This window comes from Phalangium opilio, unplaced genomic scaffold (genome assembly GCF_054372755.1).
Source record: "Phalangium opilio isolate 3A_F unplaced genomic scaffold, DU_Popi_V2 ptg000017l_1, whole genome shotgun sequence".
In the NCBI taxonomy this organism is placed as follows: domain Eukaryota; kingdom Metazoa; phylum Arthropoda; class Arachnida; order Opiliones; family Phalangiidae; genus Phalangium; species Phalangium opilio.
Genome location: NW_028324151.1, coordinates 12780771 through 12803212, shown reverse-complemented (window position 1 = coordinate 12803212; position 22442 = coordinate 12780771). Strand labels below are relative to the sequence as shown.

Genomic DNA, 22442 nt, shown 5'->3' with positions numbered 1-22442 from the left:
TTTCCACAATACCTGACGAACATTTAATTTTTGGGCTTCCGAGGCGCAATGGTTAGCGCGTTCAGCTGTTAACCGAAAGGTTGGTGGTTCGAGCCCACCCGGGAGAGGTGACTTGGGGTCTCAGATGTAGCGTAAAAAGTCAAAACTTTTCCACAATACGTGACAACCATTTAATTTCTGAGCTTCCGTGGCTCAATGGTTAGCGCGTTCGTATGTTAACCAATAGGTTGGTGGTTCGAGCCCACCCGGGAGAGGTGACGTGGGGTCTCAGATGTAGCGTGAAAAGTCATAACTTTTCCCCTATACGTGACAACCATTTAATTTCTGAGCTCCCGTGGCTCAATGGTTGTCGCGTTCGGCTGTTAACCAATAGGTTGGTGGTTCGAGCCCACCCGGGAGAGGTGACGTGGGGTCTCAGATGTAGCGTAAAAAGTCAAAACTTTTCTACAATACGTGACAACCATTTAATTTCTGAGCTTCCGTGGCTCAATAGTTAGCGCGTTCGGCTGTTAACCAATAGGTTCGTGGTTCGAGCCTACCCGGGAGCGGTGTTAAGGGATCTTAAATGTAACGTAAAAAGTCAGAGTTTTTCCATAATACCTGACGAACATTTAATTTTTGGGCTTCCGTGAAGCAATGGTTAGCGCGTTCGGTTGTTAACCGAAAGGTTGGTGGTTCGAGCGCACCCAGGAGCGGTGTTGTGTAGTCTCAAATGTAACGTAAAAAGAAAAGTTTTCCACAATACCTGACGAACATTTAATTTTTGGGCTTCCGTGGCGCAATGGTTAGCGCGTTCAGCTGTTAACCAATAGGTTCGTGGTTCGAGCCTACCCGGGAGCGGTGTTAAGGGATCTTAAATGAAACGTAAAAAGTCAGAGTTTTTCCACAATACCTGACGAACATTTAATTTTTGGGCTTCCGTGGCGCAATGGTTAGCGCGTTCAGCTGTTAACCAAAAGGTTGGTGGTTCGAGCCCACCCGGGAGAGGTGACGTGGGGTCTCAGATGTAGCGTGAAAAGTCATAACTTTTCCACAATACCTGACAACCATTTAATTTCTGAGCTTCCGTGGCTCAATGGTTAGCGCGTTCGGCTGTTAACCAATAGGTTGGTGGTTCGAGCCCACCCGGGAGCGGTGTTAAGGGACCTCAAATGTAACGTAAAAAGTCAGGGTTTTTCCACAATACCTGACGAACATTTAATTTTTGGGCTTCCGAGGCGCAATGGTTAGCGCGTTCAGCTGTTAACCGAAAGGTTGGTGGTTCGAGCCCACCCGGGAGAGGTGACTTGGGGTCTCAGATGTATCGTAAAAAGTCAAAACTTTTCCACAATACGTGACAACCATTTAATTTCTGAGCTTCCGTGGCTCAATGGTTAGCGCGTTCGTATGTTAACCAATAGGTTGGTGGTTCGAGCCCACCCGGGAGAGGTGACGTGGGGTCTCAGATGTAGCGTGAAAAGTCATAACTTTTCCCCTATACGTGACAACCATTTAATTTCTGAGCTCCCGTGGCTCAATGGTTGTCGCGTTCGGCTGTTAACCAATAGGTTGGTGGTTCGAGCCCACCCGGGAGAGGTGACGTGGGGTCTCAGATGTAGCGTAAAAAGTCAAAACTTTTCTACAATACGTGACAACCATTTAATTTCTGAGCTTCCGTGGCTCAATAGTTAGCGCGTTCGGCTGTTAACCAATAGGTTCGTGGTTCGAGCCTACCCGGGAGCGGTGTTAAGGGATCTTAAATGTAACGTAAAAAGTCAGAGTTTTTCCATAATACCTGACGAACATTTAATTTTTGGGCTTCCGTGAAGCAATGGTTAGCGCGTTCGGTTGTTAACCGAAAGGTTGGTGGTTCGAGCGCACCCAGGAGCGGTGTTGTGTAGTCTCAAATGTAACGTAAAAAGAAAAGTTTTCCACAATACCTGACGAACATTTAATTTTTGGGCTTCCGTGGCGCAATGGTTAGCGCGTTCAGCTGTTAACCAATAGGTTCGTGGTTCGAGCCTACCCGGGAGCGGTGTTAAGGGATCTTAAATGAAACGTAAAAAGTCAGAGTTTTTCCACAATACCTGACGAACATTTAATTTTTGGGCTTCCGTGAAGCAATGGTTAGTGCGTTCAGCTGTTAACCGAAAGGTTGGTGGTTCGAGCCCACCCGGGAGAGGTGTTGTGGGGTCTCAGATGTAGCGTAAAAAGTCAAAACTTTTCCACAATACGTGACAACCATTACATTTCTAAGCTTGCGTGGCTAAATGTTTAGCGCGTTCGGCTGTTAACCAATAGGTTGGTGGTTCGAGCCCACCCGGGAGCGGTGTTGTGTAGTCTCAAATGTAACGTAAAAAGAAAAGTTTTTCCACAATACCTGACGAACATTTAATTTTTGGGCTTCCGTGGCGCAATGGTTAGCGCGTTCAGCTGTTATCCAAAAGGTTGGTGGTTCGAGCCCACCCGGGAGAGGTGACGTGGGGTCTCAGATGTAGCGTGAAAACTCATAACTTTTCCACAATACCTGACAACCATTTAATTTCTGAGCTTCCGTGGCTCAATGGTTAGCGCGTTCGGCTGTTAACCAATAGGTTGGTGGTTCGAGCCCACCCGGGAGCGGTGTTAAGGGACCTCAAATGTAACGTAAAAAGTCAGAGTTTTTCCACAATACCTGACGAACATTTAATTTTTGGGCTTCCGTGGTGCAATGGTTAGCGCGTTCAGCTGTTAACCGAAAGGTTGGTGGTTCGAGCCCACCCGGGAGAGGTGACGTGGGGTCTCAGATGTAGCGTAAAAAGTCAAAACTTTTCCACAATACGTGACAACCATTTAATTTCTGAGCTTCCGTGGCTCAATGGTTAGCGCGTTCGGCTGTTAACCAATAGGTTGGTGGTTCGAGCCCACCCGGGAGAGGTGACGTGGGGTCTCAGATGTAGCGTGAAAAGTCATAACTTTTCCCCTATACGTGACAACCATTTAATTTCTGAGCTCCCGTGGCTCAATGGTTGTCGCGTTCGGCTGTTAACCAATAGGTTGGTGGTTCGAGCCCACCCGGGAGAGGTGACGTGGGGTCTCAGATGTAGCGTAAAAAGTCAAAACTTTTCCACAATACGTGACAACCATTTAATTTCTGAGCTTCCGTGGCTCAATAGTTAGCGCGATCGGCTGTTAACCAATAGGTTCGTGGTTCGAGCCTACCCGGGAGCGGTGTTAAGGGATCTTAAATGTAACGTAAAAAGTCAGAGTTTTTCCACAATACCTGACGAACATTTAATTTTTGGGCTTCCGTGAAGCAATGGTTAGCGCGTTCGGTTGTTAACCGAAAGGTTGGTGGTTCGAGCGCACCCGGGAGCGGTGTTGTGTAGTCTCAAATGTAACGTAAAAAGAAAAGTTTTCCACAATACCTGACGAACATTTAATTTTTGGGCTTCCGTGGCGCAATGGTTAGCGCGTTCAGCTGTTAACCGAAAGGTTGGTGGTTCGAGCCCACCCGGGAGAGGTGTTGTGGGGTCTCAGATGTAGCGTGAAAAGTCATAACTTTTCCACAATACCTGACAACCATTTAATTTCTGAGCTTCCGTGGCTCAATGGTTAGCGCGTTCGGCTGTTAACCAATAGGTTGGTTGTTCAAGCCCACCCGGGAGCGGTGTTAAGGGATCTCAAATGTAACGTAAAAAGTCAGAGTTTTTCCACAATACCTGACGAATATTTAATTGTTGGGCTTCCGTGGCGCAATGGTTAGCGCGTTCGGTTGTTAACCGAAAGTTTGGTGGTTCGAGCGCACCCTGGAGCGGTGTTGTGTAGTCTCAAATGTAACGTAAAAAGAAATGTTTTTCCACAATACCTGACGAACATTTAATTTTTGGGCTTCCGTGGCGCAATGGTTAGCGCGTTCAGCTGTTAACCGAAAGGTTGGTGGTTCGAGCCCACCCGGGAGAGGTGACGTGGGGTCTCAGATGTAGCGTAAAAAGTCAAAACTTTTCCACAATACGTGACAACCATTTAATTTCTGAGCTTCCGTGGCTCAATGGTTAGCGCGTTCGGCTGTTAACCAATAGGTTGGTGGTTCGAGCCCACCCGGGAGAGGTGACGTGGGGTCTCAGATGTAGCGTGAAAAGTCATAACTTTTCCCCTATACGTGACAACCATTTAATTTCTGAGCTCCCGTGGCTCAATGGTTGTCGCGTTCGGCTGTTAACCAATAGGTTGGTGGTTCGAGCCCACCCGGGAGAGGTGACGTGGGGTCTCAGATGTAGCGTAAAAAGTCAAAACTTTTCCACAATACGTGACAACCATTTAATTTCTGAGCTTCCGTGGCTCAATGGTTAGCGCGTTCGGCTGTTAACCAATAGGTTGGTGGTTCGAGCCCACCCGGGAGAGGTGACGTGGGGTCTCAGATGTAGCGTGAAAAGTCATAACTTTTCCCCTATACGTGACAACCATTTAATTTCTGAGCTCCCGTGGCTCAATGGTTGTCGCGTTCGGCTGTTAACCAATAGGTTGGTGGTTCGAGCCCACCCGGGAGAGGTGACGTGGGGTCTCAGATGTAGCGTAAAAAGTCAAAACTTTTCCACAATACGTGACAACCATTTAATTTCTGAGCTTCCGTGGCTCAATAGTTAGCGCGATCGGCTGTTAACCAATAGGTTCGTGGTTCGAGCCTACCCGGGAGCGGTGTTAAGGGATCTTAAATGTAACGTAAAAAGTCAGAGTTTTTCCACAATACCTGACGAACATTTAATTTTTGGGCTTCCGTGAAGCAATGGTTTGCGCGTTCGGTTGTTAACCGAAAGGTTGGTGGTTCGAGCGCACCCGGGAGCGGTGTTGTGTAGTCTCAAATGTAACGTAAAAAGAAAAGTTTTCCACAATACCTGACGAACATTTAATTTTTGGGCTTCCGTGGCGCAATGGTTAGCGCGTTCAGCTGTTAACCGAAAGGTTGGTGGTTCGAGCCCACCCGGGAGAGGTGTTGTGGGGTCTCAGATGTAGCGTGAAAATCATAACTTTTCCACAATACCTGACAACCATTTAATTTCTGAGCTTCCGTGGCTCAATGGTTAGCGCGTTCGGCTGTTAACCAACAGGTTGGTTGTTCAAGCCCACCCGGGAGCGGTGTTAAGGGATCTTAAATGAAACGTAAAAAGTCAGAGTTTTTCCACAATACCTGACGAACATTTAATTTTTGGGCTTCCGTGGCGCAATGGTTAGCGCGTTCAGCTGTTAACCAAAAGGTTGGTGGTTCGAGCCCACCCGGGAGAGGTGACGTGGGGTCTCAGATGTAGCGTGAAAAGTCATAACTTTTCCACAATACCTGACAACCATTTAATTTCTGAGCTTCCGTGGCTCAATGGTTAGCGCGTTCGGCTGTTAACCAATAGGTTGGTGGTTCGAGCCCACCCGGGAGCGGTGTTAAGGGACCTCAAATGTAACGTAAAAAGTCAGGGTTTTTCCACAATACCTGACGAACATTTAATTTTTGGGCTTCCGAGGCGCAATGGTTAGCGCGTTCAGCTGTTAACCGAAAGGTTGGTGGTTCGAGCCCACCCGGGAGAGGTGACTTGGTGTCTCAGATGTAGCGTAAAAAGTCAAAACTTTTCCACAATACGTGACAACCATTTAATTTCTGAGCTTCCGTGGCTCAATGGTTAGCGCGTTCGTATGTTAACCAATAGGTTGGTGGTTCGAGCCCACCCGGGAGAGGTGACGTGGGGTCTCAGATGTAGCGTGAAAAGTCATAACTTTTCCCCTATACGTGACAACCATTTAATTTCTGAGCTCCCGTGGCTCAATGGTTGTCGCGTTCGGCTGTTAACCAATAGGTTGGTGGTTCGAGCCCACCCGGGAGAGGTGACGTGGGGTCTCAGATGTAGCGTAAAAAGTCAAAACTTTTCTACAATACGTGACAACCATTTAATTTCTGAGCTTCCGTGGCTCAATTGTTAGCGCGTTCGGCTGTTAACCAATAGGTTCGTGGTTCGAGCCTACCCGGGAGCGGTGTTAAGGGATCTTAAATGTAACGTAAAAAGTCAGAGTTTTTCCATAATACCTGACGAACATTTAATTTTTGGGCTTCCGTGAAGCAATGGTTAGCGCGTTCGGTTGTTAACCGAAAGGTTGGTGGTTCGAGCGCACCCAGGAGCGGTGTTGTGTAGTCTCAAATGTAACGTAAAAAGAAAAGTTTTCCACAATACCTGACGAACATTTAATTTTTGGGCTTCCGTGGCGCAATGGTTAGCGCGTTCAGCTGTTAACCAATAGGTTCGTGGTTCGAGCCTACCCGGGAGCGGTGTTAAGGGATCTTAAATGAAACGTAAAAAGTCAGAGTTTTTCCACAATACCTGACGAACATTTAATTTTTGGGCTTCCGTGAAGCAATGGTTAGTGCGTTCAGCTGTTAACCGAAAGGTTGGTGGTTCGAGCCCACCCGGGAGAGGTGTTGTGGGGTCTCAGATGTAGCGTAAAAAGTCAAAACTTTTCCACAATACGTGACAACCATTACATTTCTAAGCTTGCGTGGCTAAATGTTTAGCGCGTTCGGCTGTTAACCAATAGGTTGGTGGTTCGAGCCCACCCGGGAGCGGTGTTGTGTAGTCTCAAATGTAACGTAAAAAGAAAAGTTTTTCCACAATACCTGACGAACATTTAATTTTTGGGCTTCCGTGGCGCAATGGTTAGCGCGTTCAGCTGTTAACCAAAAGGTTGGTGGTTCGAGCCCACCCGGGAGAGGTGACGTGGGGTCTCAGATGTAGCGTGAAAACTCTTAACTTTTCCACAATACCTGACAACCATTTAATTTCTGAGCTTCCGTGGCTCAATGGTTAGCGCGTTCGGCTGTTAACCAATAGGTTGGTGGTTCGAGCCCACCCGGGAGCGGTGTTAAGGGACCTCAAATGTAACGTAAAAAGTCAGAGTTTTTCCACAATATCTGACGAACATTTAATTTTTGGGCTTCCGTGGTGCAATGGTTAGCGCGTTCAGCTGTTAACCGAAAGGTTGGTGGTTCGAGCCCACCCGGGAGAGGTGACGTGGGGTCTCAGATGTAGCGTAAAAAGTCAAAACTTTTCCACAATACGTGACAACCATTTAATTTCTGAGCTTCCGTGGCTCAATGGTTAGCGCGTTCGGCTGTTAACCAATAGGTTGGTGGTTCGAGCCCACCCGGGAGAGGTGACGTGGGGTCTCAGATGTAGCGTGAAAAGTCATAACTTTTCCCCTATACGTGACAACCATTTAATTTCTGAGCTCCCGTGGCTCAATGGTTGTCGCGTTCGGCTGTTAACCAATAGGTTGGTGGTTCGAGCCCACCCGGGAGAGGTGACGTGGGGTCTCAGATGTAGCGTAAAAAGTCAAAACTTTTCCACAATACGTGACAACCATTTAATTTCTGAGCTTCCGTGGCTCAATAGTTAGCGCGATCGGCTGTTAACCAATAGGTTCGTGGTTCGAGCCTACCCGGGAGCGGTGTTAAGGGATCTTAAATGTAACGTAAAAAGTCAGAGTTTTTCCACAATACCTGACGAACATTTAATTTTTGGGCTTCCGTGAAGCAATGGTTAGCGCGTTCGGTTGTTAACCGAAAGGTTGGTGGTTCGAGCGCACCCGGGAGCGGTGTTGTGTAGTCTCAAATGTAACGTAAAAAGAAAAGTTTTCCACAATACCTGACGAACATTTAATTTTTGGGCTTCCGTGGCGCAATGGTTAGCGCGTTCAGCTGTTAACCGAAAGGTTGGTGGTTCGAGCCCACCCGGGAGAGGTGTTGTGGGGTCTCAGATGTAGCGTGAAAAGTCATAACTTTTCCACAATACCTGACAACCATTTAATTTCTGAGCTTCCGTGGCTCAATGGTTAGCGCGTTCGGCTGTTAACCAACAGGTTGGTTGTTCAAGCCCACCCGGGAGCGGTGTTAAGGGATCTCAAATGTAACGTAAAAAGTCAGAGTTTTTCCACAATACCTGACGAATATTTAATTGTTGGGCTTCCGTGGCGCAATGGTTAGCGCGTTCGGTTGTTAACCGAAAGTTTGGTGGTTCGAGCGCACCCTGGAGCGGTGTTGTGTAGTCTCAAATGTAACGTAAAAAGAAAAGTTTTTCCACAATACCTGACGAACATTTAATTTTTGGGCTTCCGTGGCGCAATGGTTAGCGCGTTCAGCTGTTAACCAAAAGGTTGGTGGTTCGAGCCAACCCGGGAGAGGTGACGTGGGTCTCAGATGTAGCGTGAAAAGTCATAACTTTTCCACAATACCTGACAACCATTTAATTTCTGAGCTTCCGTGGCTCAATGGTTAGCGCGTTCGGCTGTTAACCAATAGGTTGGTGGTTCGAGCCCACCCGGGAGCGGTGTTAAGGGACCTCAAATGTAACGTAAAAAGTCAGAGTTTTTCCACAATACCTGACGAACATTTAATTTTTGGGCTTCCGTGGCGCAATGGTTAGCGCGTTCAGCTGTTAACCGAAAGGTTGGTGGTTCGAGCCCACCCGGGAGAGGTGACGTGGGGTCTCAGATGTAGCGTAAAAAGTCAAAACTTTTCCACAATACGTGACAACCATTTAATTTCTGAGCTTCCGTGGCTCAATGGTTAGCGCGTTCGGCTGTTAACCAATAGGTTGGTGGTTCGAGCCCACCCGGGAGAGGTGACGTGGGGTCTCAGATGTAGCGTGAAAAGTCATAACTTTTCCCCTATACGTGACAACCATTTAATTTCTGAGCTCCCGTGGCTCAATGGTTGTCGCGTTCGGCTGTTAACCAATAGGTTGGTGGTTCGAGCCCACCCGGGAGAGGTGACGTGGGGTCTCAGATGTAGAGTAAAAAGTCAAAACTTTTCCACAATACGTGACAACCATTTAATTTCTGAGCTTCCGTGGCTCAATGGTTAGCGCGTTCGGCTGTTAACCAATAGGTTGGTGGTTCGAGCGCACCCGGGAGCGGTGTTGTGCAGTCTCAAATGTAACGTAAAAAGAAAAGTTTTTCCACAATACCTGACGAACATTTAATTTTTGGGCTTCCGTGGCGCAATGGTTAGCGCGTTCAGCTGTTAACCAAAAGGTTGGTGGTTCGAGCCAACCCGGGAGAGGTGACGTGGGTCTCAGATGTAGCGTGAAAAGTCATAACTTTTCCACAATACCTGACAACCATTTAATTTCTGAGCTTCCGTGGCTCAATGGTTAGCGCGTTCGGCTGTTAACCAATAGGTTGGTGGTTCGAGCCCACCCGGGAGCGGTGTTAAGGGACCTCAAATGTAACGTAAAAAGTCAGAGTTTTTCCACAATACCTGACGAACATTTAATTTTTGGGCTTCCGTGGCGCAATGGTTAGCGCGTTTAGCTGTTAACCGAAAGGTTGGTGGTTCGAGCCCATCCGGGAGAGGTGACGTGGGGTCTCAGATGTAGCGTAAAAAGTCAAAACTTTTCCACAATACGTGACAACCATTTAATTTCTGAGCTTCCGTGGCTCAATGGTTAGCGCGTTCGGCTGTTAACCAATAGGTTGGTGGTTCGAGCCCACCCGGGAGAGGTGACGTGGGGTCTCAGATGTAGCGTGAAAAGTCATAACTTTTCCCCTATACGTGACAACCATTTAATTTCTGAGCTCCCGTGGCTCAATGGTTGTCGCGTTCGGCTGTTAACCAATAGGTTGGTGGTTCGAGCCCACCCGGGAGAGGTGACGTGGGGTCTCAGATGTAGCGTAAAAAGTCAAAACTTTTCCACAATACGTGACAACCATTTAATTTCTGAGCTTCCGTGGCTCAATGGTTAGCGCGTTCGGCTGTTAACCAATAGGTTGGTGGTTCGAGCCCACCCGGGAGAGGTGACGTGGGGTCTCAGATGTAGCGTGAAAAGTCATAACTTTTCCCCTATACGTGACAACCATTTAATTTCTGAGCTCCCGTGGCTCAATGATTGTCGCGTTCGGCTGTTAACCAATAGGTTGGTGGTTCGAGCCCACCCGGGAGAGGTGACGTGGGGTCTCAGATGTAGCGTAAAAAGTCAAAACTTTTCCACAATACGTGACAACCATTTAATTTCTGAGCTTCCGTGGCTCAATAGTTAGCGCGATCGGCTGTTAACCAATAGGTTCGTGGTTCGAGCCTACCCGGGAGCGGTGTTAAGGGATCTTAAATGTAACGTAAAAAGTCAGAGTTTTTCCACAATACCTGACGAACATTTAATTTTTGGGCTTCCGTGAAGCAATGGTTAGCGCGTTCGGTTGTTAACCGAAAGGTTGGTGGTTCGAGCGCACCCGGGAGCGGTGTTGTGTAGTCTCAAATGTAACGTAAAAAGAAAAGTTTTCCACAATACCTGACGAACATTTAATTTTTGGGCTTCCGTGGCGCAATGGTTAGCGCGTTCAGCTGTTAACCGAAAGGTTGGTGGTTCGAGCCCACCCGGGAGAGGTGTTGTGGGGTCTCAGATGTAGCGTGAAAATCATAACTTTTCCACAATACCTGACAACCATTTAATTTCTGAGCTTCCGTGGCTCAATGGTTAGCGCGTTCGGCTGTTAACCAACAGGTTGGTTGTTCAAGCCCACCCGGGAGCGGTGTTAAGGGATCTCAAATGTAACGTAAAAAGTCAGAGTTTTTCCACAATACCTGACGAACATTTAATTTTTGGGCTTCCGTGACGCAATGGTTAGCGCGTTCAGCTGTTAACCGAAAGGTTGGTGGTTCGAGCCCACCCGGGAGAGGTGTTGTGGGGTCTCAGATGTAGCGTAAAAAGTCAAAACTTTTCCACAATACGTGACAAACATTTAATTTCTAAGCTTGCGTGGCTAAATGTTTAGCGCGTTCGGCTGTTAACCAATAGGTTGGTGGTTCGAGCCCACCCGGGAGCGGTGTTAAGGGACCTCAAATGTAACGTAAAAAGTCAGAGTTTTTCCACAATACCTGACGAACATTTAATTTTTGGGCTTCCGTGGCGCAATGGTTAGCGCGTTCAGCTGTTATCCGAAAGGTTGGTGGTTCGGGCCCACCCGGGAGAGGTGTTATGGGATCTCGAATGTAACGTAAAAAGTCAGAGTTTTTCCACAATACCTGACGAACATTTAATTTTTGGGCTTCCGTGGCACAATGGTTAGCGCGTTCAGCTGTTAACCGAAAGGTTGGTGTTTCGAGCCCTACCGGGAGAGGTGTTGTGGGGTCTCAGATGTAGCGTGAAAAGTCATAACTTTTCCACAATACATGACAACCATTTAATTTCTGATCTCTGGTGGCTCAATGGTTATCGCGTTCGGCTGTTAACCAATAGTTTGGTGGTTCGAGCCCACCCGGGAGCGGTGTTGTGGGATCTCAAATGTAACGTAAAAAGCCAAAGTTTTTCCACAATACCTGACGACCATCTAATTTTTGGGCTTCCGTGGCGCAATGGTAAGCGCGTTCGGCTGTTAACCAATAGGTTGGTGGTTAGAGCCCACCCGGGAGAGGTGTAGTGGGGTCTCAGATGTAGCGTGAAAAGTCATAACTTTTCCACAATACCTGACAACCATTTATTTTCTGAGCTTCCGTGGCTCAATGGTTAGCGCGTTCGGCTGTTAACCAATAGGTTGGTTGTTCAAGCCCACCCGGGAGCGGTGTTATGGGATCTCAAATGTAACGTAGAAAGTCAGTGTTTTTCCACAATACCTGACGAACATTTAAATTTTGGGCTTCCGTGGCGCAATGGTTAGCGCGTTCAGCTGTTAACCGAAAGGTTGGTGGTTCGAGCCCACCCGGGAGAGGTGTTGTGGGGTCTCAGATGTAGCGTGAAAAGTCATAACTTTTCCACAATACCTGACGACCATTTTTATTTTTGGGCTTCCGTGGCGCAATGGTTAGCACGTTCGGCTGTTAACCGAAAGGTTGGTGGTTCGAGCCCACCCGGGAGCGGTGTTGTGTAGTCTCAAAGGTTACGTAAAAAGAAAAGTTTTTCCACAATACCCGACGACCATTTATTTTTTGGGCTTCCTTGGCGCAATGGTTAGCTTGTTCGGCTGTTAACCGAAAGGTTGGTGGTTCGAGCCCACCCGAGAGAGGTGTTGTGGGGTCTCAGATGTAGCGTAAAAAGTCAAAACTTTTCCACAATACGTGACAAACATTTATTTTCTGAGCTTCCGTGGCTCAATGGTTAGCGCGTTCGGCTGTAAACCAATAAGTTGGTGGTTCGAGCCCACCCGGGAGCGGTGTTATGGGATCTCAAATGTAACGTAAAAAGTCAGAGTTTTTCCACAATACCTGACGAACATATAATTTTTGGGCTTCCGTGGCGCAATGGTTAGCGCGTTCAGCTGTTAACCGAAAGGTTGGTGGTTCGAGCCCACCCGGGAGAGGTGTTGTTGGGTCTCAGATGTAGCGTTTAAAGTCATAACTTTTCCACAATACCTGACAACCATTTAATTTCTGAGCTTCCGTGGCTCAATGGTTAGCGCGTTCGGCTGTAAACCAATAGGTTGGTGGTTCGAGCCCACCCGGGAGAGGTGTTGTGGGGTCTCAGATGTAGCGTAAAAAGTCAAAACTTTTCCACAATACGTGACAACCATTAAATTTCTAAGCTTGCGTGGCTAAATGTTTAGCGCGTTCGGCTGTTAACCAATAGGTTGGTGGTTCGAGCCCACCCGGGAGCGGTGTTAAGGGATCTTAAATGTAACGTAAAAAGTCAGAGTTTTTCCACAATACCTGACGAACATTTAATTTTTGGGCTTCCGTGGCGCAATGGTTAGCGCGTTCAGCTGTTAACCGAAAGGTTGGTGGTTCGAGCCCACCCGGGAGAGGTGACGTGGGGTCTCAGATGTAGCGTAAAAAGTCAAAACTTTTCCACAATACGTGACAACCATTTAATTTCTGAGCTTCCGTGGCTCAATGGTTAGCGCGTTCGGCTGTTAACCAATAGGTTGGTGGTTCGAGCCCACCCGGGAGAGGTGACGTGGGGTCTCAGATGTAGCGTGAAAAGTCATAACTTTTCCACAATACCTGACAACCATGTAATTTCTGAGCTTCCGTGGCTCAATGGTTAGCGCGTTCGGCTGTTAACCAATAGGTTGGTGGTTCGAGCCCACCCGGGAGCGGTGTTAAGGGACCTCAAATGTAACGTAAAAAGTCAGAGTTTTTCCACAATACCTGACGAACATTTGATTTTTGGGCTTCCGTGGCGCAATGGTTAGCGCGTTCAGCTGTTAACCGAAAGGTTGGTGGTTCGAGCCCACCCGGGAGAGGTGATGTGGGGTCTCAGATGTAGCGTGAAAAGTCATAACTTTTCCCCAATACGTGACAACCATTTAATTTCTGAGCTCCCTTGGCTCAATGGTTGTCGCGTTCGGCTGTTAACCAATAGGTTGGTGGTTCGAGCCCACCCGGGAGAGGTGACGTGGGGTCTCAGATGTAGCGTGAAAAGTCATAACTTTTTCACAATACCTGACATCCATTTAATTTCTGAGCTTCCGTGGCTCAATTGTTAGCGCGTTCGGCTGTTAACCAATAGGTTGGTGGTTCGAGCCCACCCGGGAGCGGTGTTATGGGATCTCAAATGTAACGTAAAAAGTCAGAGTTTTTCCACAATACCTGACGAACATTTAATTTTTGGGCTTCCGTGGCGCAATGGTTAGCGCGTTCAGCTGTTAACCGAAAGGTTGGTGGTTCGAGCCCACCCGGGAGAGGTGTTATGGGATCTCGAATGTAACGTAAAAAGTCAGAGTTTTTCCACAATACCTGACGAACATTTAATTTTTGGGCTTCCGTGGCACAATGGTTAGCGCGTTCAGCTGTTAACCGAAAGGTTGGTGGTTCGAGCCCACCCGGGAGAGGTGTTGTGGGGTCTCAGATGTAGCGTGAAAAGTCATAACTTTTCCCCAATACGTGACAACCATTTAATTTCTGAGCTCCCTTGGCTCAATGGTTTTCGCGTTCGGCTGTTAACCAATAGGTTGGTGGTTCGAGCCCACCGGGGAGAGGTGACGTGGGGTCTCAGATGTAGCGTGAAAAGTCATAACTTTTTCACAATACCTGACATCCATTTAATTTCTGAGCTTCCGTGGCTCAATTGTTAGCGCGTTCGGCTGTTAACCAATAGGTTGGTGGTTCGAGCCCACCCGGGAGCGGTGTTATGGGATCTCAAATGTAACGTAAAAAGTCAGAGTTTTTCCACAATACCTGACGAACATTTAATTTTTGGGCTTCCGTGGCGCAATGGTTAGCGCGTTCAGCTGTTAACCGAAAGGTTGGTGGTTCGAGCCCACCCGGGAGAGGTGTTGTGGGGTCTCAGATGTAGCGTGAAAAGTCATAACTTTTCCCCAATACGTGACAACCATTTAATTTCTGAGCTCCCTTGGCTCAATGGTTGTCGCGTTCGGCTGTTAACCAATAGGTTGGTGGTTCGAGCCCACCCGGGAGAGGTGACGTGGGGTCTCAGATGTAGCGTGAAAAGTCATAACTTTTTCACAATACCTGACATCCATTTAATTTCTGAGCTTCCGTGGCTCAATTGTTAGCGCGTTCGGCTGTTAACCAATAGGTTGGTGGTTCGAGCCCACCCGGGAGCGGTGTTTTGGGATCTCAAATGTAACGTAAAAAGTCAGAGTTTTTCCACAATACCTGACGAACATTTAATTTTTGGGCTTCCGTGACGCAATGGTTAGCGCGTTCAGCTGTTTACCGAAAGGTTGGTGGTTCGAGCCCACCCGGGAGAGGTGTTATGGGATCTCGAATGTAACGTAAAAAGTCAGAGTTTTTCCACAATACCTGACGAACATTTAATTTTTGGGCTTCCGTGGCACAATGGTTAGCGCGTTCAGCTGTTAACCGAAAGGTTGGTGTTTCGAGCCCACCCGGGAGAGGTGTTGTGGGGTCTCAGATGTAGCGTGAAAAGTCATAACTTTTCCACAATACATGACAACCATTTAATTTCTGATCTCCGGTGGCTCAATGGTTATCGCGTTCGGCTGTTAACCAATAGTTTGGTGGTTCGAGCCCACCCGGGAGCGGTGTTGTGGGATCTCAAATGTAACGTAAAAAGCCAAAGTTTTTCCACAATACCTGACGACCATCTAATTTTTGGGCTTCCGTGGCGCAATGGTAAGCGCGTTCGGCTGTTAACCAATAGGTTGGTGGTTAGAGCCCACCCGTGAGAGGTGTAGTGGGGTCTCAGATGTAGCGTGAAAAGTCATAACTTTTCCACAATACCTGACAACCATTTATTTTCTGAGCTTCCGTGGCTCAATGGTTAGCGCGTTCGGCTGTTAACCAATAGGTTGGTTGTTCGAGCCCACCCGGGAGCGGTGTTATGGGATCTCAAATGTAACGTAGAAAGTCAGAGTTTTTCCACAATACCTGACGAACATTTAATTTTTGGGCTTCCGTGGCGCAATGGTTAGCGCGTTCAGCTGTTAACCGAAAGGTTGGTGGTTCGAGCCCACCCGGGAGAGGTGTTGTGGGGTCTCAGATGTAGCGTGAAAAGTCATAACTTTTGCCCAATACGTGACAACCATTTAATTTCTGAGCTCCCTTGGCTCAATGGTTGTCGCGTTCGGCTGTTAACCAATAGGTTGGTGGTTCGAGCCCACCCGGGAGAGGTGACGTGGGGTCTCAGATGTAGCGTGAAAAGTCATAACTTTTTCACAATACCTGACATCCATTTAATTTCTGAGCTTCCGTGGCTCAATTGTTAGCGCGTTCGGCTGTTAACCAATAGGTTGGTGGTTCGAGCCCACCCGGGAGCGGTGTTTTGGGATCTCAAATGTAACGTAAAAAGTCAGAGTTTTTCCACAATACCTGACGAACATTTAATTTTTGGGCTTCCGTGACGCAATGGTTAGCGCGTTCAGCTGTTTACCGAAAGGTTGGTGGTTCGAGCCCACCCGGGAGAGGTGTTATGGGATCTCGAATGTAACGTAAAAAGTCAGAGTTTTTCCACAATACCTGACGAACATTTAATTTTTGGGCTTCCGTGGCACAATGGTTAGCGCGTTCAGCTGTTAACCGAAAGGTTGGTGTTTCGAGCCCACCCGGGAGAGGTGTTGTGGGGTCTCAGATGTAGCGTGAAAAGTCATAACTTTTCCACAATACATGACAACCATTTAATTTCTGATCTCCGGTGGCTCAATGGTTATCGCGTTCGGCTGTTAACCAATAGTTTGGTGGTTCGAGCCCACCCGGGAGCGGTGTTGTGGGATCTCAAATGTAACGTAAAAAGCCAAAGTTTTTCCACAATACCTGACGACCATCTAATTTTTGGGCTTCCGTGGCGCAATGGTTAGCGCGTTCAGCTGTTAACCGAAAGGTTGGTGGTTCGAGCCCACCCGGGAGAGGTGTTGTGGGGTCTCAGATGTAGCGTGAAAAGTCATAACTTTTCCCCAATACGTGACAACCATTTAATTTCTGAGCTCCCTTGGCTCAATGGTTGTCGCGTTCGGCTGTTAACCAATAGGTTGGTGGTTCGAGCCCACCCGGGAGAGGTGACGTGGGGTCTCAGATGTAGCGTGAAAAGTCATAACTTTTTCACAATACCTGACATCCATTTAATTTCTGAGCTTCCGTGGCTCAATTGTTAGCGCGTTCGGCTGTTAACCAATAGGTTGGTGGTTCGAGCCCACCCGGGAGCGGTGTTTTGGGATCTCAAATGTAACGTAAAAAGTCAGAGTTTTTCCACAATACCTGACGAACATTTAATTTTTGGGCTTCCGTGACGCAATGGTTAGCGCGTTCAGCTGTTTACCGAAAGGTTGGTGGTTCGAGCCCACCCGGGAGAGGTGTTATGGGATCTCGAATGTAACGTAAAAAGTGAGAGTTTTTCCACAATACCTGACGAACATTTAATTTTTGGGCTTCCGTGGCACAATGGTTAGCGCGTTCAGCTGTTAACCGAAAGGTTGGTGTTTCGAGCCCACCCGGGAGAGGTGTTGTGGGGTCTCAGATGTAGCGTGAAAAGTCATAACTTTTCCACAATACATGACAACCATTTAATTTCTGATCTCCGGTGGCTCAATGGTTATCGCGTTCGGCTGTTAACCAATAGTTTGGTGGTTCGAGCCCACCCGGGAGCGGTGTTGTGGGATCTCAAATGTAACGTAAAAAGCCAAAGTTTTTCCACAATACCTGACGACCATCTAATTTTTGGGCTTCCGTGGCGCAATGGTAAGCGCGTTCGGCTGTTAACCAATAGGTTGGTGGTTAGAGCCCACCCGTGAGAGGTGTAGTGGGGTCTCAGATGTAGCGTGAAAAGTCATAACTTTTCCACAATACCTGACAACCATTTATTTTCTGAGCTTCCGTGGCTCAATGGTTAGCGCGTTCGGCTGTTAACCAATAGGTTGGTTGTTCGAGCCCACCCGGGAGCGGTGTTATGGGATCTCAAATGTAACGTAGAAAGTCAGAGTTTTTCCACAATACCTGACGAACATTTAATTTTTGGGCTTCCGTGGCGCAATGGTTAGCGCGTTCAGCTGTTAACCGAAAGGTTGGTGGTTCGAGCCCACCCGGGAGAGGTGTTGTGGGGTCTCAGATGTAGCGTGAAAAGTCATAACTTTTGCCCAATACGTGACAACCATTTAATTTCTGAGCTCCCTTGGCTCAATGGTTGTCGCGTTCGGCTGTTAACCAATAGGTTGGTGGTTCGAGCCCACCCGGGAGAGGTGACGTGGGGTCTCAGATGTAGCGTGAAAAGTCATAACTTTTTCACAATACCTGACATCCATTTAATTTCTGAGCTTCCGTGGCTCAATTGTTAGCGCGTTCGGCTGTTAACCAATAGGTTGGTGGTTCGAGCCCACCCGGGAGCGGTGTTTTGGGATCTCAAATGTAACGTAAAAAGTCAGAGTTTTTCCACAATACCTGACGAACAATTAATTTTTGGGCTTCCGTGACGCAATGGTTAGCGCGTTCAGCTGTTTACCGAAAGGTTGGTGGTTCGAGCCCACCCGGGAGAGGTGTTATGGGATCTCGAATGTAACGTAAAAAGTCAGAGTTTTTCCACAATACCTGACGAACATTTAATTTTTGGGCTTCCGTGGCACAATGGTTAGCGCGTTCAGCTGTTAACCGAAAGGTTGGTGTTTCGAGCCCACCCGGGAGAGGTGTTGTGGGGTCTCAGATGTAGCGTGAAAAGTCATAACTTTTCCACAATACATGACAACCATTTAATTTCTGATCTCCGGTGGCTCAATGGTTATCGCGTTCGGCTGTTAACCAATAGTTTGGTGGTTCGAGCCCACCCGGGAGCGGTGTTGTGGGATCTCAAATGTAACGTAAAAAGCCAAAGTTTTTCCACAATACCTGACGACCATCTAATTTTTGGGCTTCCGTGGCGCAATGGTAAGCGCGTTCGGCTGTTAACCAATAGGTTGGTGGTTAGAGCCCACCCGTGAGAGGTGTAGTGGGGTCTCAGATGTAGCGTGAAAAGTCATAACTTTTCCACAATACCTGACAACCATTTATTTTCTGAGCTTCCGTGGCTCAATGGTTAGCGCGTTCGGCTGTTAACCAATAGGTTGGTTGTTCGAGCCCACCCGGGAGCGGTGTTATGGGATCTCAAATGTAACGTAGAAAGTCAGAGTTTTTCCTCAATACCTGACGAACATTTAATTTTTGGGCTTCCGTGGCGCAATGGTTAGCGCGTTCAGCTGTTAACCGAAAGGTTGGTGGTTCGAGCCCACCCGGGAGAGGTGTTGTGGGGTCTCAGATGTAGCGTGAAAAGTCATAACTTTTGCCCAATACGTGACAACCATTTAATTTCTGAGCTCCCTTGGCTCAATGGTTGTCGCGTTCGGCTGTTAACCAATAGGTTGGTGGTTCGAGCCCACCCGGGAGAGGTGACGTGGGGTCTCAGATGTAGCGTGAAAAGTCATAACTTTTTCACAATACCTGACATCCATTTAATTTCTGAGCTTCCGTGGCTCAATTGTTAGCGCGTTCGGCTGTTAACCAATAGGTTGGTGGTTCGAGCCCACCCGGGAGCGGTGTTATGGGATCTCAAATGTAACGTAAAAAGTCAGAGTTTTTCCACAATACCTGACGAACATTTAATTTTTGGGCTTCCGTGGCGCAATGGTTAGCGCGTTCAGCTGTTAACCGAAAGGTTGGTGGTTCGAGCCCACCCGGGAGCGGTGTTATGGGATCTCGAATGTAACGTAAAAAGTCAGAGTTTTTCCACAATACCTGACGAACATTTAATTTTTGGGCTTCCGTGGCACAATGGTTAGCGCGTTCAGCTGTTAACCGAAAGGGTGGTGTTTCGAGCCCACCCGGGAGAGGTGTTGTGGGGTCTCAGATGTAGCGTGAAAAGTCATAACTTTTCCACAATACATGAAAACCATTTAATTTCTGATCTCCGGTGGCTCAATGGTTATCGCGTTCGGCTGTTAACCAATAGTTTGGTGGTTCGAGCCCACCCGGGAGCGGTGTTGTGGGATCTCAAATGTAACGTAAAAAGCCAAAGTTTTTCCACAATACCTGACGACCATCTAATTTTTGGGCTTCCGTGGCGCAATGGTAAGCGCGTTCGGCTGTTAACCAATAGGTTGGTGGTTAGAGCCCACCCGTGAGAGGTGTAGTGGGATCTCAGATGTAGCGTGAAAAGTCATAACTTTTCCACAATACCTGACAACCATTTATTTTCTGAGCTTCCGTGGCTCAATGGTTAGCGCGTTCGGCTGTTAACCAATAGGTTGGTTGTTCGAGCCCACCCGGGAGCGGTGTTATGGGATCTCAAATGTAACGTAGAAAGTCAGAGTTTTTCCACAATACCTGACGAACATTTAATTTTTGGGCTTCCGTGGCGCAATGGTTAGCGCGTTCAGCTGTTAACCGAAAGGTTGGTGGTTCGAGCCCACCCGGGAGAGGTGTTGTGGGGTCTCAGATGTAGCGTGAAAAGTCATAACTTTTCCACAATACCTGACAACCATTTAATTTTTGAGATTCCGTGGCTCAATGGTTAGCGCGTTCGGCTGTTAACCAATAGGTTGGTGGTTCGACCCACCCGGGAGCGGTGTTATTTGATCTCAAATGTAACGTAAAAAGTCAGAGTTTTTCCACAATACCTGACGAACATTTAATTTTTGGGCTTCCGTGGCGCAATGGTTAGCGCGTTCAGCTGTTAACCGAAAGGTTGGTGGTTCGAGCCCACCCGGGAGAGGTGTTATGGGATCTCGAATGTAACGTAAAAAGTCAGAGTTTTTCCACAATACCTGACGAACATTTAATTTTTGGGCTTCCGTGGCACAATGGTTAGCGCGTTCAGCTGTTAACCGAAAGGTTGGTGTTTCGAGCCCACCCGGGAGAGGTGTAGTGGGGTCTCAGATGTAGCGTGAAAAGTCATAACTTTTCCACAATACATGACAACCATTTAATTTCTGATCTCCGGTGGCTCAATGGTTATCGCGTTCGGCTGTTAACCAATAGTTTGGTGGTTCGAGCCCACCCGGGAGCGGTGTTGAGGGATCTCAAATGTAACGTAAAAAGCCAAAGTTTTTCCACAATACCTGACGACCATCTAATTTTTGGGCTTCCGTGGCGCAATGGTAAGCGCGTTCGGCTGTTAACCAATAGGTTGGTGGTTAGAGCCCACCCGGGAGAGGTGTAGTGGGGTCTCAGATGTAGCGTGAAAAGTCATAACTTTTCCACAATACCTGACATCCATTTAATTTCTGAGCTTCCGTGGCTCAATTGTTAGCGCGTTCGGCTGTTAACCAATAGGTTGGTGGTTCGAGCCCACCCGGGAGCGGTGTTTTGGGATCTCAAATGTAACGTAAAAAGTCAGAGTTTTTCCACAATACCTGACGAACATTTAATTTTTGGGCTTCCGTGACGCAATGGTTAGCGCGTTCAGCTGTTTACCGAAAGGTTGGTGGTTCGCATTCAAAAGTGAACCGAAAAAATCGCATGTTTTTTTTCTTCAAGATACAAAATCCGTGACAACGATTTCTTATTGAAAATTATATTTAAACAGTTTTTTGAATGAATATCGTTACATTTGCTTGAATTAAAGCAAAAAGTAAAAAAATAATGGTTTCAGTGGTTATATTTGAAAATAGTGAAAAAATTCTAAAAATGTGCTTTTCTGGTCGAGAAACGTCGATTTTGAAAATGGTATTAAAAATCGATTTACATTTTTATTTATTGATCAATCGAGATGAAATCACTTTTATTGAATATTTTGTAGGTAAATAAGCTCAATACGGTCAAACATTTGTCCAGAGAAAAATTCATTCAAAAGTGTACCGAAAAAATCGCATGTTTTTTTTCTTCAAGATACAAAATCCGTGACAACGATTTCTTATTGAAAATTGAATTTATACAGTTTTTTGAATGAATATCGTTACATTTGCTTGAATTAAAGCAAAAAGTACAAAAATAATGGTTTCAATGGTCATATTTGAAAATAGTGAAAAAATTCTCAAAATGTGCTTCTCTGGTCGAGAAACGTCGATTTTGAAAATGGAATTAAAAATCGAGGTACATTTTTATTTATTGATCAATCGAGATGAAATCACTTTAAATGAGTATTTTATAGGTAATTAAGCTGAATTCGGTCAAAAATTTGTCCAGAAAAAAATGCATTCAAAAGTGTACCGAAAAAATCGCATGTTTTTTTTCTTCAAGATACAAAATCCGTGACAACGATTTCTTATTGAAAATTGAATTTGAACAGTTTTTTGAATGAATATCGTTACATTTGCTTGAATTACAGCAAAAAATACAAAAATAATGGTTTCAGTGGTTATATTTGAAAATAGTGAAAAAATTTTAAAATGTTCTTTTCTGGTCGAGAAACGTCGATTTTGAAAATGGTATTAAAAATCGATTTACTTTTTTATTTATTGATCAATCGAGATGAAATCACTTTTATTGAATATTTTGTAGGTAATTAAGCTGAATACGGTCAAAATGCATTCAAAAGTGTACCGAAAAAATCGCATGTTTTTTTTCTTCAAGATACAAAATCCGTGACAACGATTTCTTATTGAAAATTATATTTAAACAGTTTTTTGAATGAATATCGTTACATTTGCTTGAATTAAAGCAAAAAGTACAAAAATAATGGTTTCAGTGGTAATATTTGAAAATAGTGAAAAAATACTCAAAATGTGCTTCTCTGGTCGAGAAACGTCGATTTTGAAAGTGGTATTAAAAATCGATTTACATTTTTATTTATTGATCAATCGAGATGAAATCACTTTTATTGAATATTTTGTAGGTAATTAAGCTGAATACGGTCAAACATTTGTCCAGAAAAAAATGCATTCAAAAGTGTACCGAAAAAATCGCATGTTTTTTTTCTTCAAGATACAAAATCCGTGACAACGATTTCTTATTGAAAATTGAATTTGAACAGTTTTTTGAATGAAGATCGTTACATTTGCTTGAATTACAGCAAAAAATACAAAAATAATGGTTTCAGTGGTTATATTTGAAAATAGTGAAAAAATTCTAAAAATGTGCTTTTCTGGTCGAGAAACGTCGATTTTGAAAATGGTATTAAAAATCGATTTACATTTTTATT

The 22442-nt window shown here is 46.2% G+C and overlaps 1 non-coding gene across 1 annotated transcript; it reads left to right on the top strand.

Moving 5' to 3' along the window:
• The first annotated feature begins 12065 nt into the window (after positions 1-12065).
• Positions 12066-12138, top strand: TRNAY-GUA (transfer RNA tyrosine (anticodon GUA)). The gene has a single exon. It is a non-coding gene; the product is annotated as a tRNA-Tyr (tRNA).
• The last annotated feature ends 10304 nt before the right edge of the window (positions 12139-22442 follow it).